At 43.0% G+C, this 20,814-nt stretch overlaps 1 protein-coding gene across 2 annotated transcripts in view; it reads left to right on the top strand.

The window, feature by feature from the left end:
- The first annotated feature begins 1,728 nt into the window (after nt 1-1,728).
- Nucleotides 1,729-20,814, top strand: part of SEMA6A (semaphorin 6A) — a 122,757-nt gene continuing 103,671 nt past the window's right edge. For both annotated transcript variants that reach the window (XM_063085713.1, XM_063085714.1), the window contains exon 1: nt 1,729-2,358. The gene's annotated coding sequence lies outside the window, so the exon portion shown is untranslated. The remainder of the gene's footprint in view (nt 2,359-20,814) is intronic.

Raw genomic sequence — 20,814 nt, 5'->3', positions numbered from 1 at the left:
GGTCCTGCAGTCAGCAGCCGAAATCTCGGCGTTAAGTAGCGCAGCGGAGAATCGAGGTGCCTTGGCCACCAGAGACGTTTCCCAGAACCCCGCCGGATTCTAGGGGGCCGTCCCGGAGCCGCCCCCACCCAGGCCGCGGGAGCGCGCAACCAAGCCGGCCATTCCCCACTCTCCAACCCCCTCCGGAGCCCACTCCCGGAGCCGCGGGGTCTGCGCGCGCACCCAGGGCCGCGCCTCCCGCCCCGCCCCGGGTCTGTACTGCGGGCTTTTGCCTGGGAAAGGTGGGGATAGTGGCCCCTGCTGGCAGCGCTGGGGAACAGCAGAAGGACTGACTGACTTCCCCTTACCATTCTCCCCACCTTTTCCAGGTGGTTTGTGGAAGAAAAAAAAAAAGGGTGTTGCCGCGTTTGCAGTTTATTCTTTGTGAGCCCTCATGAGCAGATATCTGTCCATAAAGGAGCGGCCAAAAGGAAACGCGGACTTATTAGTGGTCCTTGCCCCAAGCAGGGAACAGGTACAATTTCCATTATGAGGGCACGACTAAAGGGACTGAGACCCGGATCTCTCCCCACTTGCTTTTCTTGGCCGACCCCATGACTAGTAAATACCGCTGCGAGAACTGCTTGGCTGTCCGGTGTTACTTTTTTAAAAGGCTGCGTCTACGGTCCACCCCATCTGCGAAGGCCACTTGGGGAGCAGCGTGCAAGGCGCGCAGTTGCTTTGGGGGCGCAGCGGGCGCCGCGGGAAGCGCGCGGCGGCCGGGGGGAGGGGAACACGGTGTGGCCTGACGAGTTGGCACAAGCCCGTAACTGCGAGACTCCTTGGTTATCGAAAGTTTAAGCGGCGGAGGAAGGCTGAGCCTGCCATTCTTCCTGTGATCATAACAATAGCGCCTTGGAGATAGTTGCGATTATCTCCTTCCATGAAGCTGTTGGGCTCTCGTTGGAATTGTTTGCGTTTTATTCCTAAATGTATTTATTTCTAAGAACAGTCCACACAGTGTGGACTTTAAAACGAAGACGTTTTAAAGCAGATCGTCCTCGTTAATAACACCATTCTCTATACTGTAGTTTATTCGCTTACTTAACATGCTCTATCGACGTGTGTGTGCATAACTAATAGCCGTGTTCTTATCTTCTAAGTGTATTTTTAACCGGCTTCTATCAATTCATCTGGGTGCGTAGAGAGTCCATCACTTCTGGAATCTACCTCTTGATACAGTAATCAGAATTAGATAGGCTCGCCGTTCACTTACCCTCATCCTTTAAAACTTTTCCATTTAAGAAAATCGATGGACAAATCCTTTCTTGTAACTCGTTTCTGCACTACGTCTATTTTTATTTATTTTTCTGACTTGGCAGGGCTCAGCAATGCTGTCCGGGATTTTTTCCCCCCTTTCTAGAGCAGATGTGGGGGGTGGGGGAGACGAGGGCTGGGCTCCTGACTGAGTCACCCCCGCCCGGCCTCGCTCGGCGGGGTCAGGAATCGTGGTGGAAGGAAGCGGCGCTGGCTAGTCGGTCCAAGGCTTAACTTGCAGCCACACCGCGTAGTTTCTTCCTCTCTCCGCCTCTCTCGCTCGCACTCACACACACACACCACTGCTCTCCTTTGGGTCCGAGGAGACGCCAGCCAGAGGAGGCGGGATCGCAGGAGGAGAGTCCGCTCTGCGTAATCCAGTCCGGGACTTGGCTCCGCCCGGAGCGGCGGCCTCTCCGGTGACAGAGGAGTAGTGAGCGGCACGGGGTGAGGCTGCAGCCAACTCCGCTCCTCGCGCACTCGGCTGCCCAGGCGCTCGGGACGCAGCAGCGGCGCTCCTCCGCGGTGCCGACTGCCCGCGATGCCCGCTTAGAGGCGTGCGGCAGCGGCCAGCATCGCCACACCCGCGGCACCGCGTTCTCGGCCGCAGAGCGGGGCCAGAGCCCTGCACCCCTGCACCAGCCCCCCACCTCGCCCCCCGCCCTGAAATGACTTGTTAATCGGAGCAGACACCACCGAGGGGACTCACCGGAGTGGAATCCAAGTGGAAATTGGATTTGGAGAAGAGTTTCTTGAACATTTACCCTCTTCCTTGTTGGTTTCCTTTTTCTTTTTTCTTTTCTGGCTTCTTTCTTATTTCCCCCTCCCCTTCTCCGCCCATCATTGGAGATGAACACAGCGCGCTTGCCTCCCAGAAAGTAGTCGCCGCGACTATTGCCCCCAAACAGACAAGCACACATGTAGGAATGACAAAGGCTTGTGAAGGAGAGAACACAGCTCGCGGCCAGAAGAGAGCCCCTCGATAATGGATTACTAAATGGGATACACGCTGTACCAGTCCGCTCCGAGCCCCGGCCGCCTGCCCGTCGATGCACCGAAAAGGTACGGCCCGGGCGCCCGGGCGCGCCCCCCACCCCCTGGCGGCTGGGCTCCAACCTAAGGGTCCCGGGGCTGCGGCAGGCTCGCGCTGTCGGCTTTGTGATGCTCGCGTTTTATTTTGTCTCGCGTCTCTGTCTCCCGAGCGTTGCCGGTCCTGGGGGAGCAACCGTGAGCCCTGCCTGCCGCTCCTCTTAGCCCTGCGCCCCAGAGACCGCAGGGCTCCGTGTCGAGAGCTTCCCCACCTGCGTCGCACACACGCCCGGCGCCGCCCGGGACCGCGACCGCGCGGTTGGCTGCCCGGCCCAGGGGTGTGTGTGCGGGACTGGAGGCTCGTCCTCACTGTAGGGCCAGCAGGGAGCAGAGCCAGCCGAGAGGGTGGGATTCTCGGAAGCGCCTAGTTCTGGTGTCGAAGGCAGGGGAAAGGGTTCTGCCTTCGAGGGCCGTAGGGGGTTGGGTAGTACAGCACTGTTTTCATCCAGTGCCAGGTTTGGGTTCTGGGGTGGGAGAGGTGTTTACACGGAGACTGTGGGGAAGCGAAGAGAATCTTTTGTTGTCAGCGCGGGGTCTGGGCTGGGCTCCGTGGAGTGCGGGAAACTTGTAATGGCTCTGAACACCCGCGCGTCCTGCCTCTTGGCGAGATCCCGGCTCCAGTGGCCGCTGGCACCAGAGGTTCCCGGCTTTGTTTGCTCGAATAAGTGCCCAGGAGCGGTCTCTCGGTGTGGCGCGGCGCTCCCACCTTGGGTGCTGTCCCCCGCCGCAGCTCCCACCCGAGCGGCGAGGACACTGTCCGTCGCAGCTTCGCCCCGCTCAAGCACAGAGTCCTCCATGACGGGGCTGGCGCACGGTGCGCCCTCCTCCGAGATCTGCGCGGTCCCTCTGGAAAGTAGGTGACCCGGGAGGGGGAAGGGTGAGGAGACCTGGCAAGAGATGACCCTGGGCTTGCCACCCAGACGAGGGTTCTGCTCCAGCTCCAGGTTGTGGATGTCCCGACTCCTCGCTGCGCCCTAGAGTGCTGCGTTGGGATCAGTGGGGCGATCGGGAGCAAACCTGCCAGTGTCCACCCACCCTGCCTGACCCTGCTGGGATGGGAAGTGTCTCTTCTCCCTATTCTCCGCGTTTTTCTGAGCTCCCCACTATTGGAGACGCTGCAAAGCAGGATCCTGAGGGCTCCCTCCTCGCACGACCGAAGCAGCACAGGGGGAGCTAAGGAGCGGTCCCGGACTCACGGGTGTCGGGAAAGGAAACGGGACTCCGCTGTCTTTCCCGCTCCCTCGCCGCCCCTCCGCCCAGCGCCTCCTCCCCTTTACAGCTCAGGGTCACTGGGCCAAGCGCTTTTGGAAAGTTTTTCTGAAAGCCAGGGGAGGCGGGCACTACAGGATTGGGGCTCAGCTTGGGCAGTCTGCGGGAGATCGGACCCTGAGGGAAGCATGTGGACAGCCTGGGATGTGACTAGGAGCTAGGAGCTGGACGATTGGAGAGTATCGCCTACCGCCCGCGGAACTGACTAGACCAGTATCTCAAGCAGTCGGAGAAGGGATGTATGGGGGTGGGGATGAGGTAGTGGGTGTAGGGGCAGGACTCGGAATGCTGGTGCGGCCACTGTGGACAGAGGCTGGCGAGAGGGTGCGTGTGGACACAGGGAAAGTAACCAGCTCCAAGTGCAGCATCCCGAGCCTCCTGCGCCTGGCACGCGCGGTTTTCCAGTCGGCGGATGTCCAGGGGAGAGCGGAACAGAGCCAGGTGTGCGTGGAGCGGGGGAGGTATGGGAGACTCCAGGCGCTGTCTTTAGAGCCCGGGCAAGCAATTAAAGGGGCGGCCTCCGGCCTGTATCGCAGTGGAGAGCCCTGCCGGCCGTTCCGCGTCGATTTTGGGAGAAAAGTGACTGCTTTAGGAGTGCGGTGGCCAGGCACAGCCACAGTGGGATCGCTCCTTTTTTTTTATGCTCCGTGGAAATCGAGTTGCTCTACTAAATGTTGTTTGTGAGAGGTTTAAAACACAGGCGCTCGTGAACACACACACACACACACAGAAGCACACTCTCACACTTGTACGCACAACTTTCTTTGCCTCATATCTGAAAAGCTGTTTAACCCAGTTGCAGTGTTCTGCCAGCAGGTCTCAGAAAAGCTACTTAATGCCCCCCAGCGCTGGTTTTTAAGTCTTCCCGGATAGGAAAGTCGAGTGTTTTTGCCTTGCCTTTCTTTAATCCTGATAATTCTTGGTCTTTCTTCCTCTGGTAGACACACATCTTGGGCATTAGACACACCTCTTGGGCATCAAGTCCACAATCTGCCACTGTGATGGCAGGGGAAGACTGGTGGTTCCAGATACATGAATCCTTTATTTAGACTGTTTCCCAGAAGTAAGGTGCCTGTGTTCAATTCTGAATGAAAATACCCTGTGCTTTTTTTTTTGCACCTTACCCAAATAGCTACCAGAGATCAAAATTACAAGCATTTTGCATGTTTTTTTAATATCGTGTTTAGGCTCCATGGAACAGTTTTATGATTTACAACAGCTTTGATTAAACTACTCCAGGCACCGAAGTTAATTATTAACCTAACCTTAAATACAGTGGCAGAACCGTGTCTCCACCTATTAATCTAAACTATCTGTTAAAAAATAATTGCACTAGCTATTTGAATTTGGTTTACCCATGCTTGTTTATATGGTAACTTTTATTTGAATGTTGAGTAACCTCCACTCCCTGTTATTATTTTGGTTTTAGGACATTCTTGAGTAAGGCAGTTCGCAAATCTTTAGTCTAAAGCCGGGAAAAAAATGAATATCAGATTTAAAATCTTGCTGTTGTGTTATGAGTCCTTGATATAAAACTCGATGTAAAGAAACATTCTACTTTCAGTGTTTGTGGGGTGACAATCTTCCCACGTGTTAGTTTTTGCAGCCATCATCTTTTAGAGATTTGCCACATTCTCAATAATGCATATACTCCACATTTGTAAAAGTTAAGTAGACATCCAAAATCGTTATCTCAGAAGCCATCTGCAGAATATATCTATCAGATAAAACACCCAAGATTAAATAGGTTAAAAGTTAATATAAGAACTGCTGTAGAACAGTCAAGTAAATGTTGAATGAATAAATGAATGAAAGAAATAGTCACGCATGGTTCACTTATCTCCACTTAGAGTGGACCTGTTTATTCTACAGTGAAAAATATCTATGCTTTCAAGTGAGTGGGTATTACAAAGTGACAATAGGTGTAACTTTTTATTTACACACGAACACATCCTTCAAGTTCTTTCAAAGTCTAGTATATGCTTTTCCCATCATTAAAAAAATATATAGCATTTGCAATTTGAGTAGGCAGGTAACATTGCACTAGTGAAGTCAAGTGTGTTAAATCAGAAAGACAGAAAGAATTAGAAAGACTGTTATCTTCTTTGAATAAAAATAAAACATCCAAATTAAGAACTTGTATTAAATCAAAATAAATACTCATGCTTTAAGAGTAATAGGTAATTGCATTCCCATATGAAGTGGAAGGTAGAAGACTGTTTTGAAGAAGGAGATAAGTCAGACAGTTTACTATATATACATAGTGGTTCAGCTCTTTTCTGTGCAGGAAAAAAGAGTGATAATGGGACAGAAAGTTTTTTTAGAACTACATTGCCAAGAGATAATATATTCTCCCATCTTATTTGTTTGAAGGGAGGAATCATAAAATAAGCCATACTAATTGCAAATGCTTCAATTAGGCATCTGCCACTTGCAGCAATGTAAAGCCCAGGAAAGCCTATCTATTTCTACATTGCCCACCTTCCACAACCTCCTTTAAGATTAAACAATTTATTGTCCTACTCCCAGAGTAGGACATATACTTAGGAGCTCTCTGCTATGGCAGCCACTTTTGTACATGTCAGGGGAAGATGAAGCCTTGATGCATTCTTCTGTGTCCTCGCATATCAGTGTCCCCCGGCATATCAGTGTCTCCCCACTCTCATAGGGTGCCCTGGAGCCAAGTTGTCTCTGAGATACTTCCATTCCAGAGTGAAGGCTTTTCTCATCTGCCTTAAAATGTGCTGCAAGAGCAACTGAGCTATTCTCTGCTGGCAACCACATGGTTGTCCCTTGGGGATATGGTAAGGTAGGGAAGGGAGGGAGGCATTTAATCCCTTTGAAATGGGCAACTAAGATGTCATACCACACAAACCTCAAGGGGAGAGGAGAGTTCAGGACTACTTCTCAGCATGGGACTATTACAGTACAGTATATACACAAGGGTATCTTATTTTGTGAAGCAGATGAGCTCCAGCAAAACTTTCTTATTAGAATAAGTCTAATTACATTAATGGAGAGTGTCATATAAAACTATCAAAACACTGATGATTCCCAAATAACCTCTTCAGCCCAGACCTCTTTCCTGGTCCTTGCAAATAGCCGGCGCTTACTGGATACTCCTCTCGGACCCAATTGACGTCTCAAACTTACATTCAGAAAACCTAATTCTGGATCTTTTCCCCCCAAATCTGCTTTTCTCATAATTTTCATCATTCTGATAAATAGCAATTTCATCCTTTGAGTTGCTGGGGCCCCTCACGACCACATCCATTCCAGCTTGATGCTGTTGCTCCACCTTCAGAATGCATGCAGCCTTACTTCAGGTCTCCCAACTCTGTGGTCCTCACCTTGGCCAAGCCACTGTCCTTTCCTACCGGGTTTTTATGCCAGCCTAGTCTCCCTGCTTCTGCTCTTGGCCCCCTGCAGTCTTTTCTCAACATAGCAGCCAAAATACAGCAGTGACTTCTTTTTTTTAAAAAAGAAGACAGATAGATAACTTCTCTGCTCAGATGCTTTCCCATATTATTCCAGTAAAAGCCAAAAAAAAAGAAAAAATAAAGCATGAAAGTATGTGGCCTTTGCAGCCCCACATAATTTGCATTCAGGCTCCCATCTCTCTGACCTCCATTCCTTTTTGGGGTTACTTGAATATGCCAGGCATGCTCTCCGTGGGATCCTTTGCAGGGTCTTTGCACTTGCTCTTTCATGGCTTGGGAGGCTTCTTTTCCCAGATAGCTGCATGATTTACTCCTTACATTCTTCACATCTCTGCTCATATGTCACTTTCTCAGCACAGCCTTTTCTGATCACCTTATTTACTTCACTCTTTTCCCCCAACACCCTCTACCACTTTGGCAGGCCTCATTTTTTTCCTTAGCACTTTTCACAGTCTGACAAACTATATGTTGTCCTTGTTAGTTGTCCATCTTCCACTAGAACATAATGCCATGAGAACAGAACAGACATTTTTATGTTTTATTCACCGTTGTATCTCCAGCACCTAGAACCGTGCTTGGCACATCCTATGCCTCTATAACAAATATTTGTTGAATGAATAAAGCATAAATCTTTCTGCAAATAATTGGTCTTTATTTTATCTCTTTGGTCTGCCCTTGTTTTTCTCTATCACGTTTTCATCAAATGAGATGCTTCTCTGCATGCATGAACGTGTGTGTGTGTGCTGTCTTCCATATGCATAGGTGATGCATCTCCTGCACCATTAGTGGAACATTCACTGTGTGTTGTTTTCCCAGTCTTGGTGATGGATTGGAACCTGTTCATTCCCATACTCTCATCCAGTCCTTTTCCGTGGCCAAGAGCACACATCTGTGAGACACCTGGTTGTAGCTGGAGGGAGGGTGAGTTAGGTAAAATCAACTTGCCAAGACCCAGAGCTAAGAGACAGCCAGCACTTATGGGGATTGAGCTTTTGACCCTGGCCTCATTTCTTCTGCTTTCTAACCACTGGCCACAGAACCGCCTTGCGTAGTTTTTAAAAATTCAGCTTTCTACTAGGAGAATATAGTATGCTTGTTAACCCATGTTTCTGCACTGTACCAGTACAATATAAATATTGAAGTATTTGGAGTTGGAAGACTTAAGTTCCAGAATCTTACAACCTTGGACAAGTCACACTACTTCTCTGAGGCTGCATTATTTTAAATAAAAATTGTGAATAGTAAACCTCTTCTTCCTTCTGGGATCGTTGGGAGAATAACATGAATTCACAAATGTGTGAATGTATTTGGTGAAATATAACATGCACTCTGAAAGTTTGGAAAGTTTGATGGTAACTCTCTTCTTCCTACCCCAGACCCTAGGCATAACAGAGACCCTACTTCATCATCTTCTAAATAATAAAGGAAAGATTATACTCTGTTGATGTAGTTTTAGTGTAAAGCACACTATGAAATTAAGTAATACCTTCAAATTCACTGAAAATGCACAATCCACATAGAGTATGGATAGCAACTTTATTAGTCAGAATGCCAATTGTATCAAGTAAAGATTGCTTTCAGTATGACCATTAAATCAGGCAAGGTCATGGGAGTGGAACTCTGCCAGGTATTATTAAAAAAAAAGGAAGAGAATTGTTTTTGCTCGGTTAAGTTCTGAAATAGTTCACATCAATGTAACCATTAACATAAAACAGACATGTCAGGGTGAACCAGGAGTAGTAGGAGAGAAGTTTCGATCTTTGCCTTAACAAGGGCAAATTCCTTAGATTTTGTGGCGTGAAGTTTATTAATGTGGAGGGACTGTTGGAGGGAATGTAGTGGACAGCTCTGGAGGCAATGCCGAGGTCATGCCTTATTGGAAGACACAACACACTTGGACTTGTATCCTTTTAAAAAAAAATGGGTTTTTTGGTTTTTGCCATTTACAAACAGTGTGATTTGAGCCAGTTTCTTAACTTCTCTGCCTCAGTTTCTATTTGTAAAATGCTACTATGATGGTAATGTTATGGGTTGTTGAGAATAGTAAATGTAATAACATCTATAAAATGTATAGCACAGTGCCTGGCACACAACAAGCACTCATTCAATATATGGTATTATTTTTGTTTGGGTGACAGTAATCATGGAAAATGCCTTGGGAATGGATTTTGAAAAAGCAGGCAGTGCTTGGGGGTCAGGGGAGGGGAGAGTACAAAAGGAAATGGCTACAAATCTGTGACTTAAAGAGATGATGCAAGGGAAACAACCTTTGGACTAGAAATGAACATTTCGCACCGTAAGCCGGCCATAGTGCCATGGGTTTTAAGCTGAGAAGCATGTGAACAAGTTACTGCAGAAGAAGAGGAGTGATGATCCTTTTCCTAACTTTGGAAAGTTGAAATATCACACCTGAAATATGGAAGAAAAAAATAACACTATACTAATAAAACAATAGTAAGCAGCGCAGAGCCTTATATCAAATAAAAGCCCGAAGGACAGTTGTTTTTTAAAAAATATAGCTGTTACTTATTAACATTTTTAAATTAAAATGCACAATTTGCACTCACTTTTACAATCTGAGAGTAGCCCATAATGACCATTCAGGGATGAGTTCAATTCCAGAGGACCACACCTGTCATAGGAGAGAAGCTTGGCTGCCAAACTGACTCTTCCAGGAGGCAGTGGCTGGGACTTCTGCAGGAGGGTCTTCGTAGTGGCCATGCACCTGCTATGTCATTTTTCCTCGGCTATCCTTGAAACCAATTATAAAAGCATGGCTCTCCAAACAAAAGCAAACTACTACCTTCCCCACCAAAGTTGGGAAATAGTTGGCTGACCCCAGTAGAGATAGCACTTACTGTACTGACAGATACACTGCTACAGAACCTGGTTCAAATGATAGTTAAACAAGTTCTTAGTGAGTGAGAAAAATTTGACATCTAAAAGGCACAGCAGAAGGGGAAATAAATTGGTATTATCACCACAATTCCCTGAAGGACTCCTGTTGCCATTGTATCTCCTCGGAATCCCTCCATGGCTTAGAATTCATTATTTTCACCGAGGAACAAAAAGTTTTCTCAAATTCTGGAAAGAAAGAAATGTAAAGGAAGTGAAATTAACCTACTCAAAGACGGAAGGGCTGGATTTGTCCAGCAGCCAGTGTGTGAATGTTGCTTTGAAACTATTGTTAGTAATAGATATTTACATGTACAGCCTTCAGACCTGAGTCTTTCCTTAAATATGTCTAGGTGCTTTCTAGTGGTTTCGTACTAACCTATAATTTCCATCTGTAGAAAATTTAATTCAAAGAATCCATGCCAGTTTAAAAAATTTGGCAGAGGAATCTCTGAAATTCATGCTGTTTACCCATCTCTTAGCGCTTCTCCCCTACCATGTCTCTAAGACCAGCCTTTGGCCATGACTTGATTTGAAGCATTTATAGAACAGGAAAGGATCTGTAATAAATACAGTGAAAACATGTCATTGGAAAATAAACATTTAAGGAACTAGGAAGAAATAAAGAATATATTAATGATGGTTTAATGTTATATGGGAGTTTTATAGACAAACTCTCTGTGATAGATCCATTCTTCTTTCCTTTTTCTTATTCCTGATTCTTTTCTTAAGGAGAGTATTCAATCTTTTCATTAATATTGCAGCGACTCCAGCACTTCTGCACCCCTCCCCCGTACTCCTACTGTCCTTGAATAAGAAAACTGAGAGAATACTGATTGAGCTGGTGAATGGAAATGTTCCTTTCCTGAAAATGGAATGCATTATGAAAAATTGCATTCCACAAAAAACAGTGAAACAATCCGACAACTGTCCCTCCTTTCTATCCCAAAGAGCCACATGACTTCATTCACACATTTTGGTTTCTGAATACATTTGTTCTTAGGCCTCAAACACCAAGGTGGAAAACCATTCTATTAAGCCTTTCACTATTCTAAAAACGTGAGCATCTGAGTTACTAAGAACGTTGTCATCCCCACATAGTGAGTGATAAATAGAAACTAAATTGTTTACAGCATTTTCAACTCAAGTATATGTAGCAGAATGGCAGTTGAGTTGATTTTTATAAGAATACTTGTTAATGGTATTCGAGATGGATTCTGTACTAATTCTCCTCGCATCATGAATGATGGTCCTAGCTAGACACTGTCGCTGGGATCTTCATCTATTAATCATGGAGGCTGCTTTCTTATTCGGTTGCCATAGTTTCAGTGCCTCAGATAGTGTTGGGGTGTCTTGGGAAAGGTTTGAGATATACTAGGGCTTGCCAGCCTTGCAGTTATTTTGGCAGTTGTGCTCTGAAAGAACTGAAAACTGCTTCTAATATAATTCAGTGTTGGATTAAAAGAGGCAACTTCTGAGGGTGTCTCCCTGGACCTTGTTATGTGCACATCCAGCTGATATTTACTCCAGGATTTGCCTCTTGCTCAGTCTTTGCTGGTAAAAAAAAAAAAAAAAATTAGAGTCCGGGGCGGATGTCACTTTCATCTTTCAACAAGAAAGCAAAGGGGTGCAAACTCTTCATTAAGGCTATTCATAAATGTGGAGGTAAATGAGGGCATTCATGACTTTGCTCAAAATTTCAGCTTTATAATTTGGTTTTGGCTCTGCAGATTGCTAAATAAATAAAATGACATCATGAGTTTTGTGTGTTGTGTTTTGTTTTGACAATGTAAACATTTAGAGCTTTACTTCAGGTTTAACCTTTATTTTATTGGATTTGACACTCATTACTGAGGAGCTAGAGACCATTTTACTGTATTTTACAATATAAGCATAACACATTTTAGACCACAGGCCTATTGCTTTGTCAGTTTTTGAGTATATGAACATTTTTCATTTCTTTGATAATTTTAATATTTTACTACTCTTTTTTTTTTTTTTTTTTGGTTTCTGGCTTCAGGGTTGATTAGGAAATGCTCTCCAGTAATGTATATATTGTGTAACTCGGTCAAGAAAAGATTTGAGGGAGCAAATTGCTGCAAGAGGGAAATACACACACTCTGGTGATTTATGTTCTTCGGGTGTGAAGCAGGACACAGCCTGCTTTTGTTAGGCAAATTTGGCCTCTTGTAACAGATATTGGTACACTTCTTAATGTTTTAGTTCCCATTTCTCAAGTGGACTTTCAAGGACTCCTACCAGTCTAAGCCAAGCAATTTGATTCCTTTGTCGACAAAAACATAAAATAATCTCACACTTGAAGCAAACAGTGCTGAATACAGGACATGCAAGGCATCAAGTGAAAATCCAGGCAGATTCAGAAGAGGAAAACTTTGAAATCATTACAAATAGGACTAGTCCAGAAAATTAGTCACTTTTTTTTTTTTTTTTACTAGAAAATGACTAGTTTTTATTTCAGGGTGAGCTTCAAAGCAGTCGTTTTAAATTTCTCCGTATCCAGCCTGCCAAAATTTTTCCATAAGATCAACAAGCATTTTTAATGCACGTGCCTATTATATTGACCCCTTCCTTACCCAACCACACTAAATGATTGATTTTAAAAGCCAATAATGTGAAGTAAATTAAAAGGATAACATGGCCTTAATTGCTACTGGCTTCACCAGGCTTCTGGGCACCGGAATTCCTTGTGGAGAAACACTTTTAAGTGTCACAGCAGTTTTTGATCATGTGGTCTGGCCTACCCATAGGCTGCAATTATCCCTAGCCCTTCTCCACCTCCCCTTACATATCTCTGAGAAGCAAAGAAAATGTGCATTTGTAAGTTCAGTGTTATGGACCCCAGATTATTTGACAGGGTAAGAAAATAGGTCCTGCTCATTTTACAGTAGTCTTATAAGTTATTTAAAGAAGAAAAAAAATGGCATGGAGTGGAGAAGAACATTGGGACTAAAATCAAAGTCTTTTTTGGTAAAAGAAGAATTTTGATGAATTTAGTGTGCTGTCCTCTCAATGATAACAAGATTGTGATTACCCTGGGTGTTCAGTTAGACACACTATTGCACATGTGGACTTGAGAAAAGCAGGCAATACTTTTTGTGTGGATGTCAGTAGAATACAATGTGGACTTTAATTAACCTTAATTAACGATTTCTGATTACAGATTTTCTTTTGTGCCTCCAAGGCATCAATGCCTTGCCTTGGAGGCTGTATTTAGGTGGAGCATTTTCAGACAACAGTGACATGAACATGAATGTGCTTTCGTTATCTCGCCATGCAAACCACACTAGGTTCTTATTATAATGAAAAATGGGATTCTGCTTCATTTTCAGAATGGTCATATAAAAAATAAAATACCACTTGGGGGACAACTGAAATTTATAAGTGGTGTGGACTATTTGAATCATTAGAGGAACCATTTTTAATTTTAAAGGAATTTTCATATCAAAATTGCTGATATTAACTGGCTTCTAGCTGGATTTGAAGCCATTTCTTCCAAAGAGTGAATGGTACTTTGAATGGTATCCCAATTCTTTTAAATAAAAACATACTATATGCTGGAGGTGGTGGACCAAGTGGTATTTCCTTTGCCCAAGTCTGTTCTTTACCGGAGGCTAAACTTAACCAGGGAATGTTGTAGACACTGGAGAGAACCGAGCCTTATTTTTTGTTAAAAGTGCTTTTTTCTGTGTCATGAGTTTTAGAACAGATATCAAGAAGCTGAATTATGATGTTAATATGCTATTTGCATTTGACTTTTAACTAGAGGCTCTCATAAAAGTTAGATATAATATATTAATGCCAACTTACGAATTAAATTTCTGTGTGAACAATCATTTTGTAGCTTATATGAAATCCTAATAGCATATAACCCATCTAGTTTAGCATAATTTGTGCTTATGAATTATAAATGCTTAGCTTTTACAGTTAGACTTACCGATCTGTAGGCATCTTAATGAGAAATTACTGAAATTAAATTGATTTGTAGTATTTGCTGTACTGTGTTCCAGGGTAGTGATTACCTAAAATAATTTTCAGAGCAGTTGTCCCACTACATGCAGTATGGTTTTACTTTTAATAGAAATAAATTCTGCTCTGTGGCATGATCCCACGTTTGCCTGACCAAGAGGTATCCAAAGTGGAAAGAGCAGAGTAGTTTCAAATGTAGCCAAGAGAAAAAGTAACACACACCTTTTGAATATTTTTTTCTTTTAAAGGGATGTTCAGAGTACAGGGAAACGTTTTTTGTTAAAAAGTCAACTTTTATCTACAAGGTGTTTCCTCTCATTTGTGATGAGGGGAAGTTCAGCATGTTGAATATGCTGATTAATTAATTCTCCAGGGATATCTCGGAGGGTGGAGCTTTCATTTTCCTATTTTGTCATGTCCAGGACACAAGACCTGTTAATATTGCCCAAACACATCCGTTCTCAAGAATAAAAAGGACAACATAATTGACTTTGCTGTTAGAAAACAGCCACATCCAGTTCTCCAGCGGATCCTCCAACATGCCAGGTGTGCAAGAGAAGGCTTTGAAATGTTGTGAATAACTTGACATTATCACATTGTTATTGAAATGCAAATTATCCTGAGCAGAATTTGAAAGGATTTTAAATGTAGGACTAGGAGAAAGTGTTTTCTTGCAAGTTGTCAACCATACCTAGTCTTAACTCTGAGAGCTTGTTCTGTGAAAAGTAATCGCGATGTATTTGCATCTTTCATTGTTTCTCGCTGCCCGTGTTCAAAGTGCCCAATGCACCTTCCTGGGTGGCACCTTGTCCCAGGGAGAGAACAGATTGGCTCCCAGCAGTGAGGTGTTCAGACAGGACTATTCTGCTCAGGAAGGAGAGGCATTTTGCCAGACAAGTCTCGCTGAGTCCAACATGGGAGTTAGAAGTCAAGCTTACTGATGAAGATCAACATCGACAGTATTTAATGGTGTTATTATTAATAATAAAGACTCATTTATCTAGTGCTTATATTTTTCAAAGTATGTTTATAAACATTGCCTCATTTAATCTCATTACAGCCCTCTGGGTTAGGCAGGACAGGTGTTATTATGCCCAATTTAAAGATGAGATAACTGAGGTTCAGCAAGGTCAAATGATTTGCCTAAGAGCATGCCACTGGCAAGGGAAGGTCTCAACCTTATGGATCTGAGTTTTGTGCTCAGTGTCACTGTGCAGTTTATTCCATACCTTAAAAATATTTTAAAGGATTACAATCTTCCAACCATAGATGTTCTCACATTATGTCTACTAGGCAGATTGAACACTGACACAGAACAAGTTTAGAAGCTTGCCAAGGACTCTGCCTGAGGCTTCAGTGCAATTGGGACCTAATTCTGCTCCTTGGTGGAATACCATTTCTGCGAGGTGTTATTGTCTCTGGAGGCTCTTAGAGTCTTGAATCAAAGTCATCCTAAAGGAGATTAATTAGCACATGGGGGATTTTTTTATTTGAGATTCTAGTCCTGTTTTATTGTCGGGATAAAAATAAATAGTAACATAAGGGTGGCAACTTTGACCTGGCACAGGGGAGAACTGGAGGGATGGAAGGTAGAACCAGATATCTTGGTGGGAATATCCTCTCGGGGTTTGCAACTTGTACTTACAAAACAGAAACATGTTTTTAGCAAGGAATAAAGTAGACCATATGATACAATGTAAGTGGATCTTCCCTCGGACAGAGATCATTTTACTCTTGTTCCGGCTACTAGATCTAGTGAAACAGCGATATATTTAGCACTTTTCAAGGAAAAGTTTTACGTACTGCAGAGGGGCAATGATGAACTAGTTCAGAGTTAACCGATTAATTGTCTGCCTGCTGTAGGCTGGACATTGGGCCCACATTCTAGAGAAGAAGATAGAGATATGAAAAATCACTGTAGCGTAAGGTCTGACTATTCTGTGTCTCAAAAGCAGAGTGGTAAGGTGCTCAGGAGGACAGGAGGGGGTGGCTCTGTCCAGCTGGAAGTTCAGGCAGGGCTTCGTGGTGGAGGGAGCACTGGAGCTGTATCGAAAGAATGAGTGAGGTTTCAGTAGGTGGGAGGCAAGGCGAGGACGAGCAGTGGGGCCAAGCAGGGAAATGTGGGACTTGCCCCAGAGCAGAAAGGGGTTCTCCTGATAGCACAGGAACAGCCCTGAGGACAGAAGAGATTGAGAGCAGCCTGTGGAGGACTCTGCCCTGCTAAAGAGGGGAGGGGGGACTTGGTGCTGCAGGCAGCTGAAGTTTTTCAGCAAGAAGAAGATATCCTCAGATGTATGTTTTACAAATATAAATCTGCTAGGACTGTGAGTGGAAAAAGGAAAGATTCTGGGTAGGTTGGCAAGGACAGCTGACGGGACTTGGGCACCAGTTGGATGTCTGGGGTAAGGGAACAGAAGGAGTCAAAAATAGTTCCAAGATGTCACATCTGGGAAGCTGACTAGATAGTGGTGGCATTGGCCAAGACAGAGACCCACATTTACAGATAAAATATTTAATGAACAGCTGTCATAAGCTGTATTTAAATGACACATAATGGGCTGAACACCATAGCATGGGACCTAGCCCTATTGGGCTCACACCCAGCTCTGTAAAACAGTGCTAAAAGTTTTTTAAATTAAGGGTGTTTAAACTGTCACATTTGATCTGGCAGCTGGGACCACTTTCTCCAACATTAGGGAGGTTCATATCTTAATATGAGGTGAGTAATGAGAAAGACTGAAGCCCCATCCAGCGCTTCTATAAAATCTCACCTCAAAAAAGAGCAGGAGGACCAACGGCTAACTGATTCGCTCATGTAAGAATCTGGGCATATAGTGAGCCAACTGGGCCCTATTTTTTCCATTACAAGCAATTTTATTTTATGGAAGTTTTAGAATTCTGAAATTAGATATACATGGGTTTGTCCCTCCCTCCCCCCCATGTTGGGCATATTTATATGAGTGCTTATCTCTTAAATTGCCTTGTGCAACTGAAGTGTTACAGATGGCATAATTCACAAAACACGAATAACACCTAAATTGTGTTGCTTATTTAATAAGAATGTTAATCAGACAACTAGGCCTTTCTTTCTTTCTTCCTTTTTTTTTTTTTTTTTTTTGCTGCATTGCACTAAAATTGAACACTGCTTATGTAATGGAAGGGAAAATGTGGTGTTTAATAATATTTCATTTTGAAAGAAATAAGTTTATAGGTGATTGAGATATCATAGATTTTATTTTATGGTTTCAACCTTTAGATAAGTATCAACACAGTACAGTTGTCCAAAAGAATTATCTGATGGCTCCACTAGTTAAAGTAAACTAATATTTACAGTATAAAAAAGAATCCTAAAAAGACGGGTATTCTATATTTGCCCTTCACATTGCATTTTTCTTTCAGGGCTTCTAAATAAATCTTGTGACATGAAAGTTTTTTTCTTATTTTATATTGTAGAAAGAATTTGAATAACAGAAGCAAACCAACAAAACTGGATTAGAAACATTCAGAGGGCTTTAACAAATTGAGTGAGTTTTTAGAAGGGAAAACCTCAATGAAACTGTTTGCTTTGATGTCTTATTTTAAAGGCACATTCAAATTAAACGTTAAGGAATAATTTGATTTTTTTAAATGTTGGGACATCATGTTTGAGTTGGTGTCATAATGGCGAGAAAATGAATTATAGATTACTTATCTATTGTATGCCAAATTTTATTGCACAGATGTGGTATAGCTTGTTTCTAACTTTACTTGTAGGCTGCCCTCTAGTGTTACTTAATCTCAGCACAAACACTTTTGTTTAGATCCCACGAAAGGTTCTAAACATAGAGAATGTTACCATCTAGTCAACAGCTAGCCCAGCTAGACATTGTCTCTAGACAAAGTTAAGAAGTTTTTGATACATGGTTTGAAAGATTGTGAATAAATTAAAATGTGCCCATCACCAATGCTCTTGATGGCACAGAGGACAATGTTGTGTGGGAAAAAATGCATTTATGACTGTGAATTGAAGCTGAACTCTGAGTAAGAGTCAAACACCAAACAAGAAGTTTTGGAACTAACTTATCCAATTAATTTCACTTATATTTTCTATTCTGTGTGTGCAAAAGAACCATATATGATAAAAGAAGCTCTTCTAAATAAGTCTAAAAGAACTTCTTTAATACGTTTAAATAAAAATTACAAGAAAAGCATTTTGACCACCGTTGAGTGGGAGATATTTGACCAGACAGCCTCAAAGTCTATGGTATAATTAGTCCTCAGAGTTCTCTAACTTTGACAGATTTTCCTATATCAAATCTTCAAAAAGTAAATTTAAGCACTTTGAAGATTATTTTTGAAGATATTAAGCACATACTTGCAGCCTGAAGTGTAGTATAAGTACTTTTCCGACAGGAGTGCCAATGCTGCTTTTTCTTGGATGAAGACTAAGCAAACTCCAGAGTCTGCAGTAAGTGGGAAGGGTAAATTTCAGACTTGGTAGCTATTTTTTGTGTGTATGATGCTGACATTCTCTGTGGGTTATGAAGGTAATGTGACAATGTTGCAAGTACATCGAGCTCAGAGCAGCAGAGTAACTGGCATGCATTCCCTCAAAATGGTTCATGATGATAATGATGATTTCCCACAGTTTTCAGACTAAGAGCAGGAAGAACAACGAAGACCATATTAGTGCTAGACACACACAAAATGAAGCTGAAAGTCAAAATGACACTTGCAAATCAGCTTCTTTTCTTCTTCAAGGGTGTCATGATGCAGTAGTTAAAAGTATGAGCTCTGGAGTTCGCTATTCTATTGGCTGTGAGATCTTAGGAAAGTTGCTTAACCTCTCTGTGCCTCGTTGTCCTGATCTGTAAAATGAGAATACTAATAGTGCCTATCTCATAAAGCAATTCTGATGATTAAGTGAGGCAATATATACCAAAATGATGTCTGGTACATAAGCACTCAATGAAAATTAGCTATTACAATTGGACACCAAGCCCTCCCAATAGAATTAGCACAATTTCAGTGTTTTGTGTCACCAGCAGGGTTATGGGTTTTTGGCACATAAATTAAAACTGAAAAGGCAAGGTGATGATGAGATGATAGTGTCCAGATGAGTCTTTCTTTCTTTTTATTTATTTATTTGTTTGTTTGTTTGTTTATTTATTTTTGGTGTGTGTGTAAGGGCATAATTTAAAATAACTTGAGTGAATAATCATTATGTCATTTTACTTAGGGAATATTTAGTACATGCCTACTATGTGCAAGGAGCTAACTTAGATCCTATTGGATATTCCCAAAATATTAAATAAGGCACTAGAGGTAAGATCACTAAACTTTGCTACAGTTTTTCTACACTTTTGGGGGGGTCCAGTGCTCAGGTAGAAGCCTGTGTTTATCAGGCTCATGTCGCATGCCCTGAGCCTGAGCTACAGCTTTCCCGTAGTCTGGGAGCAGGAGATGTAAGAACTGTGAGGTAATAATATCAAAGCTTTCCTCACTGTGTGAGTTTTCTGAATGCATTGTTTCAATTGTAGGAAATGATATATTTGGAACTACAGTACTCAAGCATTTTCCCTAACAAAGAGGGCCCAAAGATCTCTGTTCATTTAATGTCAGACTCAAAACCCATGCACAGTTTCAAACAAGTTTATTTTATACAATAAAACTTTGTTGTATATGGCATTAATTACTTAAACCCATAAACTGAACTGTCAGATTGAGTCATTGGCTTTAAATATTTCTTTTTCACAAAACCAAATAGTTGAACTACTTAAGCATCAGAGCGAATGGAATGGAAATTAAATCCCTGTTCTGACCCAGGCTTCGCCCCTACTTCACGGAGGTGTAATGCAGAGAAAGAAAAGACCTGGGCGATTGAAGAAGAAAGGGCCAAACCGATCATTAGCTCTCAAGCAACCAAGAGTTAATTCTGGCTTTATCCATTCCAGCTATTTACTAGAATGGGCAAAGCCTAATTCACAAAAATCAGGAGGTTGTTGGTCAGGAGTCAGGGAATGTGCTAGCAACCAAGAGCTTGCGAGACTGGGTGTCTCATGTCTCTGGGGATGGATAACAGGAACTGGGGCTCTGCCTTCCCAGGGGCAGTGAGAATTGTGTTCATTGGGTATTCACTCAAAGTCAGGACCATCTGACAGCTGTTTGGAGTTTCTTGTGAAATGGACTTGGGCCCCAGCCAGATGCTAGTGGACAGATGTTCACAACACAAAAACCTTCATCAAAATAGGCACTAATTGGCACCCTCCTAACGATCTCAACAAATAAGGCAGGAATGGGCTGGACCTGTTGGTGACCATCTCAACACCCAGCCTTCCTCTCCCGGCTTAGGGAGGAGGCCTGTTGGGAAACTGAGCTTTCTCCATAGTCAGGGATTTTTGGTTCCAGGGTTTCTTGACATTAAACCTTCAGTAAGGTATTTAGTATTTGTTTTCTATGTATGTATGCTTGTATGTGTGGACTTAAAATTGAAAGCTTTCAACAAGGTGGGCAAATCATTGGTCGTTTGGACTTCACTGCCCACCTTCCACCAAAGCAAGTCTTCAAATGAAGAATTTTCTCTACAAACTTGATTTCTATGCAGTATTTTTTAAGCAAATACTTTATAAAAATTGTTACTATTACCTCCATGTGAACCCCTCCAGCTGAATGTGTGTACTTCCCTTCATTGGTAACAGCTGCAGTGTAATTTTGTGTAAATATTTTGGTTAACATGGATTTTTTAAAAACTGAAATTAGTTTAAAGTGGGCATTTCAGGGGCAAACTGGTTTGAAAATGACCAATTAATGACTAGATGGGTTTGCTGCTACTTGCACAGGCTACAGTTAACTGTCTTTG

The sequence above is a fragment of the Cynocephalus volans genome, chromosome 2 (assembly GCF_027409185.1).
Source record: "Cynocephalus volans isolate mCynVol1 chromosome 2, mCynVol1.pri, whole genome shotgun sequence".
NCBI classification, from domain to species: domain Eukaryota; kingdom Metazoa; phylum Chordata; class Mammalia; order Dermoptera; family Cynocephalidae; genus Cynocephalus; species Cynocephalus volans.
This window is presented reverse-complemented; position numbering and strand designations above follow the sequence as displayed.